Source organism: Acinonyx jubatus, chromosome X (assembly GCF_027475565.1).
Source record: "Acinonyx jubatus isolate Ajub_Pintada_27869175 chromosome X, VMU_Ajub_asm_v1.0, whole genome shotgun sequence".
In the NCBI taxonomy this organism is placed as follows: Eukaryota; Metazoa; Chordata; class Mammalia; order Carnivora; family Felidae; genus Acinonyx; species Acinonyx jubatus.
This window is the reverse complement of record NC_069389.1, coordinates 55,426,775-55,447,501: the sequence shown is the minus strand read 5'-3', so window position 1 is coordinate 55,447,501 and position 20,727 is coordinate 55,426,775. Positions and strand designations below refer to the sequence as shown.

General features: G+C 35.9%; 1 protein-coding gene and 1 non-coding gene across 7 annotated transcripts in view; one reads left to right on the top strand and one right to left on the bottom strand.

Annotated features, from left to right (window-relative positions):
* EDA (ectodysplasin A) overlaps nt 1-20,727 on the bottom strand; it is a 412,220-nt gene that overhangs the window by 58,883 nt on the left and 332,610 nt on the right. The window lies entirely within an intron of this gene.
* Nucleotides 12,346-12,407, top strand: LOC113597480 (U7 small nuclear RNA). The gene has a single exon (XR_003418254.1). It is a non-coding gene; the product is annotated as a U7 small nuclear RNA (small nuclear RNA).

Below are 20,727 nucleotides of genomic sequence, written 5' to 3'. Positions count from 1 at the left end.
TGAGAAGGTTTGCATCCTTCATCCAAGGATTTCCTCTCTAGCCCTTGCAGTAGGGGCTCATGCCTGGTACTTCAGGCTCCACAAGCATGACTTAAAGCTATGATCCGAGGTGACAATTTTCTGGCTCAGTTCTGGCCTAGTTTGGGAAAGACTCAAAAATATTATAAAAAGTCTTACTGTGCTTCAGGCAACACTATAACAGTACCACTAGCTGCTGCCATTTCAGAAGCTTAATGGTCTCTCAAAGTTCCATGAGGCATAGATTTCTTCATGTTACCAAAGATGTTCCAAAGTGACAGGTGTGTGTTCTTACTAAGGAAATAGTTTGCAACACTTGGTCTTTGGTCACTTTAGTGGTTAGGATGAAAAAGCCAGACCTAAGAGCAACAATTTCAGATTAAAAAGATGAATGTAATTGATTATGTGGTCTAGTGCAGTGTTTTCCACACTATGCTCCAGGGAACACAAAGGTCTTTTGTAATATTTTCAGTTGTTCTTAGAAAAAGAATTGCTCGGTCTAAAAGAGTTTGGGAAACAAAGGGTTAAGAAAAAATAAACAGATCTTTTCTTTTTTTTTTAATTTTTTTTTCAACGTTTATTTATTTCTGGGACAGAGAGAGACAGAGCATGAACGGGGCAGGGGCAGAGAGAGAGGGAGACACAGAATCTGAAACAGGCTCCAGGCTCTGAGCCATCAGCCCAGAGCCTGACGCGGGGCTCGAACTCACGGACCGCGAGATCGTGACCTGGCTGAAGTCGGACGCTTAACCGACTGCGCCACCCAGGAGCCCCTAAACAGATCTTTTCAATGATGACTTCTTAGATCTTTTACTACACAAATAGGAAATGGATCTTGGAGGACCTTGGACAAATCACTTGTCTGTTTTTCTCTTTCTTTCTGCCAAATATAGGTATGGACTAGGTGACTTCCTTAAAATTTTATGAACCTCAGCTCTAAAATGCTATATAAGAGATTTATAAATTTATTGTTGAATAAATCTGTGGTACAGGTTAAATCCAATTATAAAGGATGGTCCTGTATAACAAAGCTATTTTTATGATCCAGCAGATGGCTGGCAGAAACAGTGCTTTGCCAATCTGGTTACAATGAACTCTGTATAGTGAGTAGTTCTGTATAACAATTGCTCTCTCTGGTCCTTGGCCCCATAATTGCCACTCTCTAACATTGCTCTAATCAACTAAAGAACTTGATTATGTGTTTCCATTGTAGACACAGAATGAGGAGCTGAGTTATGCTAAACTATAGAATTTCTAGCTGCGACGTTTATGTCCAATTTCATTATTTTACAGTGGAGGAAACAGGAGAGGTTAAGCAACTTGTCAGAGGTTACACAGATAGTAAGTGGCAGAGCTTTGAATGAGTGTGTGGATTAAATGGGTTGTCATCTATGAGCTTAGAGATTTCACTGCAAACTCACACTTAGATCATATATAAAAATGTTAAATGAAACCAAAAACAGCTATTATAGAAATTCTACTGTTGATGCTCCCCAACCTAGTAAGATGTGCATTGATCACTACCCTTTTTCACTGTATTCAAGCCCTCTTCATAGGATGGTTCCTGTAATCCCCTGGTGTGTGGTGACACAACCTAAAACATAATAACCTTTGTTGCAGAACTTTAATTAAAGGTTTTCTTAGTGTCTAAATAAATCACTCCTATTGATCCCTTTAGACACATACCCAGTTTCTTCTATAAAGGCTTCTATTAGTCATGGTATTTTTATTATGAAAACATACGGCTTTTTAAAAAAGTCTTAACACTATGAATATCAAAGGTTAGCCTTCAGGCCCTTCCTTTTCTCTACTTATAAACTCTCTCACAAGTATATTTCTTTCCAGGGGTTCAACTCTTGTGGAGAATCACAGTCCCCAAATCACAACCCATGTCTCCAACTACTACTGTGACATTGCCACATGAATGCATTCCTATTACCTGAAACTCAAATGCTTCAGATTGAAGTCATCTTCTAAGTTAATTGTTCTCAAATCTGGCTATAGAATGAAGTCACCTAGGTAACTTCAAAAACTTAATGCCTGGAGATTCTGATGCAATTGGTCTGGAGCTAGGCATGAACATAAGAATTTTTAAAACTCCCCAGGTGATTCTAATGTGTGGTCAAGATTGAGAACCACTGCTCTAGGTCAATCTGTAAGTGCCAATTCCTTCATTTCTGTTAATGTTCATTTTCCTTTTAACTTGGACTTGAAATCAGGGGTATTCAATATTCAGCTCTGGGGATCAATGAGATAATAGAACCAAAATCAAATTTGGAAAGTGTGAAATTTTAAGAAAATGCAAGAAATTACTTTATGAACATGAATTATTTTATGCACATGAATTAAGTAGATTTCTTTAGTAGTGGGATGTGCTAACTCATTAAACATGTTAAAGGTTACACTGACAATTTTATTATCTTAACCTTTTTGTCAAGCAGAGGAGAGGAGTCAGAGAGAATCTTCTTTTGGGATATGACATAAATCCTCAGAGCTACACTATCCTTCTGTGGGCAGGTCAACCCCATTGATGGGCCCAGAAGGCTAGTGCCATGTGCTGTTCCCAGAAGCAATTCTGCCAGCCTTGCTAAAGTTGGGTAGGTGGTCCCTTGGTTCCCTTATACTGGGGAGAAGTGCAGCCACAACAGTTGGTCAGCCAGACCACAAACAGCAGTTAATTAAGAACTACATGTATGCAACATGGCTCTAGGCTGGGTCCCAGAATAGTTAAAGATGGCTAGCTGTTGTGCTATTGTGTATGTGGTGCCCTTTTAATGAGAGGGCTCAACCTGAGTCACACTCTATTCTTCTAATGATGGAATAAACTGGGGACATCTAATGCTCAGTTGGTGTGTACTCTGGTCATTTACATTAATTCCTTCCCTAGGATGGAAATGCTGCTCAATACTTTGATTTAGGAAGAAGCCAATCCAATTTTATCTTTTCCCAACATGGATATACCTACCTGGCTTCATCTGAGATTATCTTTCAACATGGTAAATGTTAGCTTGCCTTTTCTATTTTCAGTATTGTCACCCACATTGTTCACGCTATCTTCCACACATTGTACTCTGCAGAACTTTGTTCCAGGAAATACCTTTTCCCTTGCAGGGAGATTGGATCCATAATTACTGGTTACATAATTGCATTCAAGTTCCAGCTCCGCCACTTACTAAGTGTTGTATGACATTAAGCAAACTGTTTCATTTCTTTGAGTGCATCCTCATTTGTAAAATGGAGAAATTATTTCTAATCTTACAGAATTGTTAGGGTTATAAAAGATAACATAAATACCATATGTAAGATATTCTCTAAGCACTCAAAAATTACAAGTTTATTTCTTTGCAAAATTTCATATGAATTTCACTCAACCCAAACCCAAGCAAACAGAAAGCTCAAAAAACTAAACCTTTTAATATAATATGAATTGATGTTCAGAATAATGGTCCTAACGCACAGCAAAATTCTAAAATGGCTTTGAAGGATTTAACTTCTTGCAGAAAGTTTTTCTTTTTAGTTTTTCAATAATATTCAACTTATAAATGTTTGAATAAAGGAATGTTTAGTATTATATTTGTACTACACAGAACAGACATTTTAAGACCTGGCCACATTGATGGTATTTCTTATTTAACATACCTTTCAATTAGTTTTTCTAGCTATAGAATCATATCTATTAATAATGATAGTTTGTATAATTCCCCAATAGTTATGACTTTTATTTCAGTTTCGTGTCTCATTGCATTGGCTACAACTTCAAGAATAATGTTGAACATCAGCAATTATAATGAACATCTTGGTCTTATTACTAGTTTTGGCAGGGATGCCTCTGATATACTTATCATTAAGTGCTATGCTATTTATTAGACTAAGAAATTCTTATATTAAATAATATCCTTTTATCCTAGTTTGCTAAAATTATCAGTAAAGGAGGTTAAATTTTTATCAAATGGCTTTGTGGTATCTGCGATGACCATATAACTTATATCCTTTGAGCTGATGTCATGTAATATTAAGAATTCCTATTATTGAACCATCTTTGCATTCCTAGGATAAATCCTACTTGGTTATGACATATACATTAACTACATTGCAGGATTTGATTTGTTAAGTTTATTTAGGATTTTTATGTAAGACATCTTTAGTTTCCTTTTTGATGCTGTTTTTGGAAGGGTTTGTTATCAGATCATACCAATTTCATAAAATACTGGTAAGCATTCCTTCTCTTTCTACGCTATGCAACAGTTAATGGAACATGGGAAATATTTGTTCTGTAATATCTTGATTTGGGCTTACCTCTTTTCTCTCCTAGGATATTATTGGGTATTGTTTATTACTGGTAGAAAAAAGTATATAATAGCCTTCATTGAAAAAATTTACGCTATTCCTAGTTTGCAGCACTTTCTTGAGGGACAACTGATACACGACCTCAGATTTTTAAACAGTTTTCCCAGCCATGCTAACTTTTAAAAAAGTCCCTTGGTCTCTTCTCTGATTTCTTTGTATTTTCATTTTAGGTGCTATTGTCATTGCTTCCAGAGGAATCAGATGTGGAAAAGATGAAGATGAAGAATGGAAGAAGGCAAGAGGATGGTTGGCCTCAAGGAGCATAAGGAATGAAGTCTGGGAAAGTTTGCTTTATGGTAGGGATGAAGCTTAAATTACTCTTTGAAGGATAACTAGTTGCCAGCTAAGGCAACTAATGTGGGAGTTGAAGAAAGAAATATAATTTCAGTATTTATCACCAACAATTAATATTTACAGCATTATTGGCATGTCTTCATTTATTAAATGCACAACTATAATTGAAACAAACCTCTTATGGGAATGTAGTGATTAAACTTACAAATTGCAGGTGCTGAGCTCAGATGGTAAGTACCTTATACTTCCTTGTGATGGTGTTTGTGGAAAGGTCTTTCATTTTTTTCTTTAGGAAATTAGCTCTTCGGACCTTTTCTTTCTTAGGGTGCTCACTTTCTGCATAGACACAAACAAAAGTGAGGAGCACACTAGGACATAGGGGCTGTGACTGAAAGGCCTGGCTATAGGATGTCAGAGATGTCACAAATTTTGGTTATTACTAATAATTTGGGAAGTTAGTGCTCAGGAACTGCCCTACATCTGGAACAGGAATAGCCATCTTCCTGAGCAAGTTTGGATTTGCTTCAACTGCATCTTTCTAATTGGTCCACTCTTTTCCTCTATCTTTTCCTTCTCTAGCAATGTTCCCACTTGTCTAATTTGCTGAGAGCATCTGGGTCAGTAAGCTTCCTTGGGCACTTGAGTTTATTTCCTCTGAGTTCCAGGTCTGTTATAAAGTGCTTGTTGAAATCTAAGCTGTGATTCAGTGACATCTGATATAGAGCCTAGATTTAGCATTTGGAAAATCCAAAGTTTTATCCTGTTGTGCCCAAATCTGTCACTCTGTCTTTAAAACATAATTGGATGGAAGTGACTATGCTCTGTGAGGATTCTGTTCTTTCTGGCCTAGTGGTTGCCCCTTCTGTATTTGAGAAGCAAGGTTAACAACAACAAAAAAGGAACACACTAGATTTGCCTTTTAACAGAAATTTATTTAAAAAAAAGTTGAACAAATTATTTAAGAAAACTATTTTTAAACAAATCCGTTACCCCCACATTACCCCAACAGTCTACTGCTGGCTATTCCCATTCCAAGGAATGAGGTCATGCTTTATGGGAGACATATGCTTCTGAGGATATTACTGCCCTGAGCACAGAACATGACTTCATTAGAGGGAACGGTGGACCAAAGAGATTCAACAGGAGACTTGCATATGTGACAGAAAAAATAAAAAGCCAGTTGAGATTCTCCTTAAGTCTCTGGCCTTCAGGATAGGCCAAAGATCTGTTGATTTCACTCTCATGACTTGGTTTTGCTTTAAAATCATGAACTATGTATGAAAACTTCCTGAAAACTGTAACTCATAGCAACACCACCTGTATTTGTAAATAGAGAAACTGTCTTCTCTCAAGGGATTGGATGGATTATATTCTGGGAAGAGACCAGGTGTTTGAAACATTGGGGTTGCTACTGAATGCACACCCATGCAGAGTAAACTCTGTTTCAAAGAAACATTGTTTTAAACATTGCTGCAGATGTATACGATGTCATCATTTGGTTTTGAAAAGCAAATTCAGAACATTAGCAGGGATTTTGGCTTTCCAGGAAGATGATTTCCAAAGCAGTTTTATAGGATTTTTAACATATGTTGTTTGTAACATTAATTTTTAAAATAACCAAGTCCAATAAATCTGTTACCTACTAACCAAGTACTGTCTAGTTGCATCTGTTCCCATTTTATTTGATACCGCGAAGAAATTTCAATAGACAGCTAAATATTTTTGTGTTACTAATAGTCTTATGCTCCTATTGACTAAGACTTTTCAAACAAAACACTTAAAATCACAGCATTTTAAAAGATGTAATTGCTAGTTTAATTGACCAGGCTTTGTTTCTAAGGACCCATGATGTAGCTGAAATTACAGAAGTGGAAGAGAATGTTAAGAGATCATGTGAGTAGGTCACCTTTGACCTAGGAGGGGCAGGAGTTTGGAACATGAAAGGCTGGTTTGTAACCTCTTACTGTGACCTGCTTTAACCCTGAATCCCACCAAGTGTCAAGAAATTCCTCCTGATATATAATGGAAATTGCTCATTACCACATAAGCTTATTGCCTGTTCAGTTTATTGCACAAAAGGAGAAAAATCTGTTAGAGTCTTCAAAATAACCCACTTTGCAAATAGAAAACAGCCACAAATTGTCTCCCCTTCTTTGGTCTCCTATACTCTACCTCCTTTCTCCCGTCCTCCCAAGAACCAACTTTCTATCCTTTTAGTCATATGGATTGCTCTTTTCCAGAATATCTTTAATTTATCAACCATTTTATAACTGTCTGCAGGTACAAGGTATGGTGCTAAGTGTTTCAGGCAAAGAGGGTCCCATATCTGGCTGTGTTTAAAGAACTGTCTGGAGAGAATTTTAAAAATACAGATTTCTAGGCCTCATCTGAGATCTGTTAAATAAAATATGGGGGTCAAGTCAGAGAATCTGTATTTCAAAAGCAAGCCCTTAGCTGATTCTTATGTTGTCAGCCTGGCACCAGTTCAAGGATCAGAACTTAAAATAAGGGTATTGGGGTTGGTGCATTAAGGTTACCTAGTGTGGTGGTGATGGTACAGGTAGATATGACAAGAATAGAAGCAATTATAGAGAACAACAGATGAGTACAAAAAGTGCCACATCCCTTTGTATATCATTTCAGAAAGTAAATTTACAATTATTTTAATTTAATTCTCACATTAGCTCTGTGGGTGGGTGGTAGCATGTCAATTTTACCAGGAATAAAACTGAAGTTCAAGGAAGAGAATACCACTTGCTTAGGATCTCTCAGCCAAAGGCAAAGTCAAGGTTCAAACTCAAGTTATTTGATGCTAAATCTCTCATTTTTTTCACTTATTACAACTTTCTTCCTAAGTTTCAGAAAGCAAAGGACATTGGGTTCAAAAAAGGGGAAAATGATAGGTCAATAAGATACCAACATCCAGTGGCGCTAATATGATAAAATCAAACAAGGGCTGATATAACATTAGCATTACATTAGGTGCCTTTAATATATGAAACCCATTCCTATTCAAAGTGTCTCTTAGTCCTGCAGTGAGTGGGCAGAAGATGAACCAGGGTCCAAGGTTCCTCTACCTCCACTGAGTGGCAAAGACCAGAATAGAACCTGTATTATCTTCCAGAAGGCAACCTGTTAGGTGATTTCTTCCTCTGTAGGCACCAGTAAAGATGAAGTGGAGATCCCACCAGCATTGGATGGCCAGAGAATAGGCAAGGGAAAATGTTCTCAGTCTCATAGCTCTTGCATTCCTGAACTTCTACCTCATGACACCGGGTGGCCCATGGAAGCACCTTCTGCCCCCATAGGTGGCACCAGCAGAGATCAAGCTGGAGTACAAGTAGAGCCAGAATATGAAACAGACCAGAGTAGCATCGTAAAGACTCAGAAAACTAAATTGTCACTGGAATATGGCTTATAAAAATAGGCCAGAATAACACTACACCTAACTAGGCTTGCTGCTTGCTAAAATAGAAGATTTAAACAGAATGAAGAATCTCTTAATACCCAATGATACAATAAAATAATCAAAATGTGAATGAGAAAAGAAAATCAATTGATACAATCTGAGATGGGTAAGATTGTCATAACCATCTGACACAGGTTTTAAAGCAGCCACCATAAAATTGCTTCAACAATTAATTACAAATTCCCTTGAAACAAATGACAAAAATAGAAAATCTCAGAAAAGAAATACAAGTTGTGAAAAACCAAAATGGAAATTCTGGAACTAAAAATCAAAATAACTAAAATAAAAAACTGTCTTGGCTCAATAGTAGAGTGGAGATAAAAGAAGACAGAAACTACCAACTTGACAGATGAATAGAATTTATTCAGTCTGAACAACTGATAAACAATGCACTGATACAAGTGAAGAGAGCCTCAGGGACCTGTGGAACAAAAACAAGATAGCTAACATGGGAGGCCCAGATGGAGAGGAGAAAGAGTAGAAGAGAAACATATTCAAATAATTAATGGCTGACAGCACCTCATTTTGGCAAAAGACATAAACCTATGATTCAATGAGCTGAATGAACATCAAACAAGGTAAACCAAAAGACACCCACACCAATCAACATCTTAATTAAACTCTGAAAACTAAAGACAGAGAAATTATCTTGAAAGCAATTAGAGAGAAACAGTGTATTACCTATAAAAAAAAACAAACAAACACAAAACATCAATTTGAATGCCAGAGGATTTCTTATCTGAAAGCGTGGAGGTTAGAAGGATGTGGCACAATAATTCATATGCTAAAAGAAAAAACTGTCAAAAACAAGTTCTATATCCAGCAAAACTACCATTCAGGAATGAAGAGGAATTAAAGAAATTTTCAAAGGTAAACTAGGAGAATTTCTTGCTAGCACATATGCCCTTTAAAATGGCTAAAGAATGCTCTCTAAACAAAAAGGAAAGGATAACAAAAGGCTCAGAGTTCAGAAGGAAAAGAACAAAGAAAATGGTAAAAATAAAGGTAAAGATAATAAACTATCCTAATTCTCATGTTTTTCCTAAATCATATCTGATGGTTGAAGTAAAAATTGTTAACAGTGTTTGTCATGGTGCTCAATGTTATGTAGAGGAAATACTTGACACAATTATATTTAAAAAGTAGGAAAGATTTAAATGTTACTCAATATAGTAAGATTTCAATACTTCAAAATGGTAAATTGTTGGCATGCATAGACTGTGATGTTACATACACACACGCACAAACACACAAATATCTATGGGGTGCCTGGGTGGCTCAGTCGGTTAGGCATCTGACTTCAGCTCAGGTCATGATCTCACGGTTCTTGAGTTTGAGCCCTGTGTTGGGCTCGTGTTGACAGCTCAGAGACTAGAGCCTGTTTCAGATTCTGTGTCTCCCTCTCTCTCTGCCCCTCCCCCACTCGCACTCTGTCTCTGTATCTCTCAAAAATAAATAAACATTAAAAAAAATTTTAAAAAACCCACACAAATATCTAGAGCAACCAGTAAGAAAATTATACTAAGTAATATACTAAAAACTGTAATGATAAAACAAGATAGAATCCTTAAAAATGTGCAAGAAACCCATAGGAAGGCAAGGAAAAAGAGAGAAAAGGTAAATAAATAAATAAATAAATAACATGCTTAAGCCCTAAATATCAATAGTTACTTTAAATATACTCTAAATACATTAATTAAAACACAGAGATTGAGAGAGTATATTTTAAAAATATGATCCAACTATATGCTGTTAACAAAATCTCACTGTAAACACAGTGATACAGCTTAAAAACAAAAGGATGAAAAAAGATATATCATACTAACATTAGCCAAAAAATGAAGATCATGCAAATTTTAGGATTGTTCCAGCTCTGTGAAGGATGCTGGTGTTATTTTGATGGGGATTGAACGTGTAGATTGCTTTGGGTAGTATAGACATTTTAACAATACTTGTTCTTCCAGTGCATGAACATTGAATTAAACTGAGCTGAACTGAATTGAATTGAATATTTTACAACTCTACAATTTGTATGGAACGAGAAAAGACCCCTATAGCCAAAGTAATACTGAAAAGCAAGCCAAAGCTGGAGGCATCACAATTCCGGACTTCAAGCTGTATTACAAAGCTGTACTCATCAAGACACTATGGTACTGGCACAAAAACAGACACACAGAAGAATTGAACAGAATAGAGAACCCAGAAATGCTCCCAAAAATGTATGGCCAATGAATCTTTGACAAAGCAGGAAAAGACATCCAAGGGAAAAAAGACAGTCTTTTCAAAAAATGGTGCTGGGAAAACCAGACAGCAACATTCAAACCAATGAAACTGGACCACTTTCTTACACCATACACAAGAATAAATTAAAAATGGATGAAAGACCTAAATGCAAGACAGGAAACCATCAAAGTCCTACAGGAGAAAACTGGCAGCAACCTCTTTGACCTCGACTGCAGCAACTTCTTACTAGACATGTTTTTGGAGGCAAGAGAAACAAAAGCAAACATGAACTTATTGTGACTTCATCAAGATAGAAAGCTTCTGCACAGTGAAGGAAAACAATCAACAAAACTAAAAGGCAGCCTACAGAATGGGAGATGATACTTGCAAATGATGTATCGGATAAAGGGTTAATATCCAAAATCTATAAAGAACTTATCAAACTCAATACCCAAAACCATAATCCAGTGAAGAAATAGGCAGAAGACATGAATACACACTTCCAAAGAAGACATCCAGATGGCTAACAGACACATGAAATGATGCTCAACATCATTCACCATCAGAGAAATACAAATCAGAACCACAATGAGATACACCAGCTCACACCTATCAGAATGGCTAAAATGAATAACTCAGGAAACAACAGATGTTGCTGAGGATGTGGAGAATGGGGAACACTTTTGCACTATTGGTGGGAATGCAAGCTGGTGCAGCCACTCTGGAATACAGTATGGAGGTTCCTCAAAACGTTAAAAATAGAACTACCCTATGACACAGCAATTACATTACTAGGTATTTATCCAAATGATACAAAAATGTTGATTCGAAGGGGCACGTGCACCCTAATGTTTATAGCAGCACTATCAACAATAGCCAGATTATAGAGTCCAAATGTCCATCAATTGATGGATAAAGAAGATATGGAATAGATATATACAATGGAATATTACTTGGCAATCAGAAAGAATGAAATTGTGCCATTTGCAACAATGTATTATGCTAAGCAAAATAAGTCAATCAGAGAAAGACAAATATAATGATTTTACTCATATGTAGAATTTAAGAAACAAAACAGATGAACATAGGGGAAAGGAAGGAAAAATAAGAAAAACAAAGAGGCAGACAAACCATAATAGACTCTTAAATAGAGCAAACTGAGTGTTGCTAGAGGGGAGGTGGGTGGGGATATGGGCTAAATGAGTGATGGGCATTAAGGAGGGCACTTGTTAGGATGAGCACTGGGCATTATATATAAGTGATGAATCACTGGGCTCTACTTCTGAAACCAATACTACACTGCATGTTAAGTAACTTGAATTTAAACAAATAAATTTTTAAAAATAACAAAAATATGAAGATCAGTATTATGAGACACAGAAGATTTTAGAGCAAAGAAAACTACCAGAGACAGACAGTGACATCACAAAATGACAAAATGATGGATACACTAAGAAGACATAGCAATCCTAAATGTGTATGCACCAAACAGCAGCGCTTCAAAATACACTAAATCAAAATTGAATCAAAAAGACAGACAAATCCAAAATTAGAGTTAAGGGCTTTAACACCCCATTCAGGGCAATTGATAGAGCTAATAGACAGAAAATCAGCAAACATAAAGAACAACTGAACACTACAATTACCCAAGAAAGTCTGATTTACGTTTATATAACACTCCCTCAATAATAGCAGAATATACTTTTTTTCCAAGCATCTATGAAACATTCACCATGAGAGTTAATTATATTTTGGGTCAAAAAACAAACTTCAACAAATTTAGAAACATCAAAAGAATGCAGAATGTGTTCTCAGAGTAAAAAGGAATCAGACTAGAAATCAGTAACACATAGAAAATAAGGAAAATATACAAACAATTGAAAATTTCAAAAGCACACTTCAAACAACCTGTGAATCAGAGAAGTCTCAAAGGAAACAAAAAATACACAGAACTTAATGAAAATAAAAATACAACATATCAAAATTTATGGATGTAGTATTACAGCTCTTTTAGAATTTGTCTAGCAGGTTTTCCAGTTTTTACCGGAAGACCCCTCCACAAAAAAAAAAAAAGAAAAAAAAATTATGGATGCAACTAAAGCAGTGCTGACAGGGAAATTTATAGCACTAGAGGCTTACATTTAGAAAAGGGGAAAGGTCTCAAAGAAATAATTGAAATTTCCATTTCAGGAAACCAAAAACACAAAGCAAAATATAACCAAAATAATCAGGAGGAAGAAGTTAATACAGATAAGAGAAGAAATAAATGAAATTGAAAACAGGAAGACAAAAAGAAAATCAATGAAATAAAAATCTGGTTCTTTGGGGAAAAAATCAATAACATTGATAAACCTCTAACAAGACTGACAAAAGTCAAAAGTAGAATGGACAAAAATCACTAATATAAGGAATAAAACAGGGGATCACTATAGATCTTGTAGCCATTAAATGGATAAGTTTCCTGAAGTAGGCATACTTTTCCTTATTCCTCTTGCTACATAAAACAAAAGATCCTGCACATTAATATATAATAAAATAAACATAAGACTTGGAAAGGTGGAGAGAAGAAGACAGACAAACTGTTTAGAAAACTTGGAACCCAAGGAATGACAGAATGATAAATTTTCCAGGTTTTCTTTGTGATTCATATACCCCAGACGTGGAACTGAACATGCCAGCAGCCCTGAAATACCAACAGGAGCAGAAAAAGAAAAACCTTAACAAAATCCTCTTTGACCTAAAGGCCCAGATAAGGAATGATCTGGCATGAGAGAAGGCTTTTAGTCAATAACTTTTCTATTCCAGCAACACTGCAGAAAAACACCTGTGGCTCCATCCCAACCATTCCAGCAAAGGATGAATGGGAACCCTAAAATTCCACTCTCATGAAGTTATAACAAGGTGCCCCCATCCCCTCTCATGTGGGGTCAGAGAAAGTGAAATAAGGAGCTGGGACATTCATCCCCATGAGTAAGTAACTAGACTACCCCACTTGCAATGTCAGAAGAGGCTGACACATATGGTAAGTTGGAACTCCCACCCTTACCCAACAATAATGAGGAATCTCTTCTCCCTCAGATGTCAAAGAAGACCAAGTGTGGAACCTGCATTTCAATCTCTACCTGGAAACAATGAGGTGGACAACCCCTCTACCACCTGACAGAGCAGTGTCACAAAAATCCATTTAAAGCAGAAGGTTTAAATAAGATCCAGAGCCTTAAAACAAACTGTAAAATGTTGAGGGTTTGATAAAAAAACCATTTGTCATACCAAGAGCCAAGAATATCTCAAACTGAATGAAAAAAGATAATACATAAAAACCTACAGTGAGATAATAGAGATGACAGGATTCTATGACTAAGATTTTTAAAGTAGCTATCACAAGAATGCTTCAATGAGTAATTATGAACACTCTTGAAATAGGTAAAAAAAAAATTAAAGCCTCACATAGAAATAGAAAGTCTTGGCAAAGAAATAGAAGATATAAAGAGGAACCAAATGGAAATATTAGAATTGAAAAATAACTGAAATGAAAAGCTTAGCTCATGGGATCAATAACAGTCACATGAAGTTAAACTTCTAAAACCAAAGACAAAAAGAAAACCTTCTTAGCTAGAGAAAAGTGAAACTTTACCTTTTAGAGAAAAAACAACTCAAATGGCAGTGAATTTCTTGTAAGAAGCCAGGAAGAACAGAAGTGAATCCTATACCCAGTGAAAATATTATTCAGGAATTAAAGGGAAATCAAGACATCCCAGATGAAGGCAAACTAACAAAATTTGTGACCAGCAGACCTAACCTAAAATAATGGCTACAGGAAGTTCTGAAAGAGAAAGGAAATGATAAAGGAAGGAATCTTGGACTATCAGGAAGAAAGAACAAAAGAAGAGCAAAAATAAGGTAAATACAATAGACTTTCTTCTCTTGACTTTCTGAGTTGCGTGTGACAATTAAATCAAGTTATAACACTGTCTTTCTTATGTGTTTCACAATATATGTGGAGTAATATTTAAGACAATTATATCATAAATGGAGGAAGGGGAGAGTAAAGGGACTTAAAGACAGGTAAGTTTTCTACAGTTTACTCGAAGTGGTAAAATGTCAATACCAGTAAACTGGTAAGTTATGTATACACAATGTAATACCAAGAGCGACCACTAAACAACACAAAGAGATACATTCAAAAGCACTACTAAAACGAAATTCTGCAAACGGTTCAAGTAACTCACAGGAAAGCAGGAAAAGAAAACAAACAAAACAGAGAATAAAGAAAATGGAAAAAAATTTGGCAGATTAAAGCCCTAATCTATCAGTAATTAGCTCAAATGTAAATGGTCTAAATACCATTTCTTCTTTCTGATCAGTATGCAAAGCACTTCCAGTACTATGTTCAGTAAGAATGATGACAACATATACTCCTGCATTGTTTCAATCTTAGGAAGAAAGCATTCAGTTTTTTACTGTAAAGTATTATCTTGGCTGTAGTGTGTGTGTGTGTGTGTGTGTGTGTGTGTGTATATATATATATATATATATAGTGTATATGTATATATGTATACACTATGTATACATAGTGTATATATGTATATATGTATGTATATATATATACATAGTGTATGAGGCAGTTCCTCTCTATTCCTAGTTTGTTGAGGGTTTGAATCATGAATGGGTGTTGGATTCTGTCAAGAGCTTTTTCAGCATTAATTGATATGGTCATATAATTTTCCTCCTCTAGCCTATTGATATGTGAGGCTGAATTTATTAATTTCTTGCATAAAGCCTGGAATAAATCCCACTTAGTCATGATATATAATTGTTTTATATATTTTGGCATATGATTTGCTAGTATTTTGTTGAGGATTTTTACATTTAATTTGATGAGAGATATTGGCCCCTAGTTTTCCTTTTTAGTGCTGTTTTGTCTGATTTTGGTATCAGGGTATAGTGCTCTCATAAAATAATAGGGAAGTGTTCCCTCACCTTCTACTTTCTGGAACAGATTGTGTAAAATTGGTTCTAGTTCTTAAAATATTTGGTAGAGTTATTCAGTGAAACCATCTGGGCTTGGAGATTTCTTTTTAGGGAGATTTTAATTACATGTGAGCTCTATATATGTTGTAACTTGATTTGACACTTCCTCTTAGACCCATGGATTATTCTGAGGCATGTTATTTAATTTCTAAGTGATTAGAGATTTTCCTGTTGTGTTTCTCTTATTAATCCCATGATTATCAGAGAACATACTCTATTATTACAATTCTCACATTTGATGAGTTTTGTTATACAGCCCAGGATATGTTTTACCTTGATAAATGTTCCATGGTGCTTAAAAGAAATGTTTAGTTTGGTGTTGTTGGGAGTAGTGTTCTATATATATTAATTAGATTTTGTGGGTTCATTGTGTTGTTCAGTTCTTCTCTATCTTTGTTAGTTTTCTGTCCAGTAGTTCTATCAATTGTTTCAAGTTGTTGAAGTCCGAATTATATTTGTGGATTTACCTATTTCTGTTTTGTTTCATGTATTTTGAGGCTTTGCTGTTTGGTGTGTACACATTTAGGATGTTGCATTATCCTGATGGATTGATCATTTTATTATATTATCCCTTTTTTTCTCTAGTCATTTTCTTTGCTTGGAATTACATTTTATCTTATATTCATATAACAGCTCCTGCTTTTTTCCATTAATTTTTGCATGATATATCTTTTTCCATTTTTACTTTCAATGTACGTATTTGGTTGTATTCAAAATGAATTTTTTGTAGGCAACATGTAGTTGCGTGATATTTTATCACCCATTCTACTAATTTCTGTCTTTTAATTGGTATATTTAGATCATTTACATTTAATGTAATTATTGATCTGTTAGCACTTACATCTGCCATTTTATATTTTGTTTCCTGTTTGTTTCCTTTGTTTAATTCCTTTTTTCTCTTTCCTACCTTCTTGTGGGCCATTTGAAAATCTTCTAAGGATTGCATCTTTATTTATAATGTTTTGAGTATTCCACTCAGTATAGTTTTCTTAGTGGTTGCTCTAGGCATTATGATACATACATAACTTATTACAGTCTACTGCTATTGATGATTTAGTACTTCAAATACAGCACAGGAGCCTTCCTCTCATTTAGGTCCATCTATACTCTGCATTTTATTTTTTGTTAAGAGCTCTAAGGAGATGCAATTCACACATACCATTCATCCATTAACATGTACAATTCAATGGTTTTTAGAGATGTGGAAACCTCACCACAATTCATTTTAGAACATTTTCATCATCCCCAAAAGAAACCACATACCCCTTAGCAGTCACTCTTCATTTCTGTCCATCTCCCTCCACCCCAAGGATTTACTTTCTGTCTCTATGGATTTGGCTATTCTGGGCATTTCATATAAATGGAATCATAGAATATGTTACTGCCTTCTTTCACTTAGCATAATGTTTTCAAGATTCATCCATGTCATACCACACATCAATATTATTGCCAAATAGTGTTCCATTGTATGAATATACCACATTTTATTTATCCATCCACCAGTTGATGGATATTTGGGCTGTTTCCAGTTTTTGGCTATTATAAATAATGGTGCTATGAACATTTATGTACAAGAATTTGAATATCTGTTTCAATTATTCGATTATACTTGGGAATGTGTATTGGGTCATATGGTAATGGATCATATATTTGGCATTTTGAGGAACTGCCAGACTGTTTTTTCCAAAAGAGTTAGTTGCATCATTTTACATTCCCACCAGCAGTTTATGATAGTTCCAATTTCTCCATGTCCTTGCCAACTCTTGTTATATTATCTTTTTATTATAGCCACCCTAGTGGGTACGAAGTTTTATCTCACTATTGTTCTGAGTTACATTTCCCTAATGGCTAATGATGTTGAGAATCCTCCCCACTTTTTCAATATGTCTTAACTGCCTTAAGCATTTCCTTTACATACATTGGGCCACATCAGATGGTGTTATAATTTTTGCTTCAACCATCAGAAATGATTTAAGAAACTCATGACAACTAGCATAGTCTATTGTATTTACCCCTATTTTCACCACTAAGGTATATTTCTTTCTTTTCTGAAGTTCTGAGCCTTATTCTGTTATCATTTCTGTTTATAGAACTTCTTTTAGCCAATGTTTAAGTGTAGTTTTGCTAGCAAAAAAAGATACTCTTATTCCTCTAAAAATTCCTTTAGGTGCACCTGTGGCTCAGTTGGTTGAGTGCCCAACTCTGGCTCAGATCATGATCTTGTGGTTTGTGAGTTCAAGCCCTGCATCGGGCTCTGTGCTGACAACTCAGAGCCTAGAGCCTGCTTTGGATTCTGTGTGTGTCTCTCTCTCGTTCTGCCCTCCTCTGCTCATTCTCTCTCTCTCTCTCTCAAAAATAAATAAACATTTAAAAAATTCCTTTATTTCCTCTTAATTCCCAAAGGGGTTTTTCTTGATGTAGATCTGTGGTTGACAGTTTTCTTTCAGCATTTGAAAAATGTACCATTTCCTTCTGGTCTCTCTGCTTTTAAATACGAAATGTATTGTTAGTCTAACTGGTGTTCCCTTAGAAGTAATGCATCATTTTTTCCTGGCTGATCTCAAAATTTTAAAAATATCTTTAGTTTTCATAAGTTTAATTATGATGTGTCTTAGCATGGATTTGTTTGGGTTTATTATATTTGGGTTTCACTTATCGCCTTGAATATGTATTTTGCCAAATTTGAGGTTTTCAGAGTTTCTTACATTTAAAATTTCTTTAAAATTTAATTGTGATTAAAATACACATAAAATTTACCATCTTAACTATTTTTAAGTGTAAGTTCAGTAGTGTTAATTATCTTCACATTGTTGTACACTCAGTCTCCAAAGCTCTTTTAACCTTGCAAAACTAAAACTCTACGTCCATGAAACAATGCTTCATTCCCCTCTACCTCCCACCCCTAGCAGTAATCATCTTATTCTTTCTATGTATTTGACTACTCTGGGTACCTCATATAAGTGGAATCATATAGTATTTGTCTTTTTGTGACTGGCTTATTTCACTTAGTATAATATCCTTAAGATTTATCCATGTTTTAGCATGTCAGAATTTCTATCCTTTTTAAGTCAGCCATTATTTCTTCAAGTACTTCTTTTTCTCTCCTTTCCTTTTGGACACTGATGATATGAATACTGGATCTTTTGTTGTCGTCCCAGATTCTCTGAGGCTTTGTTCATTTTTTCTAGTCTAGTTTCTCTTTGCTGTTCAGGCTGAGTAAATCCTACTGCTCTGACCTAAAGTTCACTGATTCTATCTTCTGTTATTGAGCCCATTCACTGAGTTTAAGTTATTGTATTTTTTGTCCTATAATTTTGATTTGCTTCTTTTAAAAAATAATTTCTATTTCTTTGCTGAGATTTTGTATGTTGTTTCCAAAAAATTTGTAATTACTTGTTGGATCATTTTTATTATTGATGCTTTATAATCCTTGTCAGATAAAATCTGATTCAACTGAATGTTGGTGTCTGTTCTCACTCACGAGTTATATATTTCTTTAAACTGGAGGTTTTTGGACACTGTCTTACTAGACTTAACATTACATTTTTAAAGGAGGGAGTCCTTGTGGTGAGGTATAATGTAAGGGTTGAGTATGTGTATATGTTCCTGCTGCATCTCACTGATGTGACCCTGACAAAAATGGGGCACTGACTCTTACTTCCTAGTTGCAAATGGGGAGTGGAAGTTCAGCTACCCCTCTGGCTCTGCTGGCACTATCCCAGTGAAAGTGGGGCACTGATCTGTAAAGCTTCTGTTATCTTTTTTTCTGGCTTTTGTTATCTTTGAATGGAAGTATAAGCTCAGCTCCCTGTGAGCCCTGCTGACTGACACCAGGGGAAAGGAAAGAAAAGTACCAACTAGCTCTACCTTTTACCACCTTGTTAATTTAAGACTGGATGCTGACTGGGGGTAAAGGTTCAGCTCTCCATTGGGCCCCATTGAAATGGGGGTGGGATGGAGATAGGGGTGCTGACTAGCTCTGCTTTGTATTGCCCTTTTCAGTCTCATTGCTGCCAGATGGATGTGCAAGTGCAGATTCCCACTGGGCATCCCTGACACCAGGGTTGGGGGAAAAGTGGAATGCTTACTAGCCTTGATATGCATCCCTTTGTTCAGTCTTTTTGATGTGGAGGTGGTGGAAGCTCAGCCTCCTCATCGGGCCTCAGTGACATGGAGATGGTGATGAAGTCCAGTGGTGACTAGCTTTACTTTGCACCAAGTTGTTAACTCTTTTTGCTTCTGGGTGTGAGTGAGGCAGCTTAGCTTGCCAGTGGACTGGGCTGACAATACTCTGGAAGGAGAATAGGAGTACCATTGCTTCTGCCGAATAGGGGATTAGAAAGACTGCCTGTCCAGTTCTGCCAACACCACCTCAGCAGTGGGAATAGGAGCATGATGCCTGCTTATTTGTGTGGAAGGAGTGGAGTGAAAGATTACTTCCTACTAGGCTCCATTGAAACTGGGGGACAGTGGGGAGGGCATGATTTTTTTTTCTGTTGTTTGGCTAGAATAGAACAGGTATTGCCAAAAGGTTTTCCATTGTTAGGCAACCCTTTCCTCCTTTCTTTTAGATATGGGTATCAGGCTTTTCTTAGAGATGTTTTTGTCTGTGTCTGTTGGCACTTATGGATTGGAGGCTTCTGTAGTGACCTGTCTGGGATATATAGGAGGCAAAGAGGAAATCCAGGGAGTGTACCACTGTATTGTTCCTCAAGTTCTGAGGCAGTCTGCTTGTTCTTTCCACTTTTCAGAGTTTTGTTTGTCGTGTTATAATATATATATATATATATATATATATATATATATATATATATATTCCCTGGATATATATAATATCCAGGGGATTTTAGTGCAAGACGGAGGAGCTAGAAGGAAATTGCTTGGTCTTGGAAGAAACATAAGTCCTTCTATTTTCTTTTTAAGAAAAAAAAATCAGCAAAGCACACAACACCCTCAAAAATTGATTTTTTTGACATCTAAGGGGATTTCTGAGCAGTAGTAATGATTTAAGGAATAAACCATAGTGAAAGAATGTCTAGGAAAACTTTAAGAGATGGAGATTTACTAGGTTTATGAAAAGCACTGTAAAATACCTTTCCTAATTTCAGTGGAAATTTGTGGAATGTTAAGTGATCACTCTTGGTGTGGCCCAAGTTCTCTTCCTATACAATGCTCCTTTGTGGGTTTCTAAAGGTTTTGTTTTTTGGGGGAAAGATGTAAGTGGCAGGGAAACTTTGGCTCCTTCTGTATAAAACAAGATTTGACATTCACAGTTACTGTTAAGTAAAGGTAAGACTGGTGAAAGGTTATTCTGGAGGGTTGTAATAACAGCTGCTTTAAGCCTC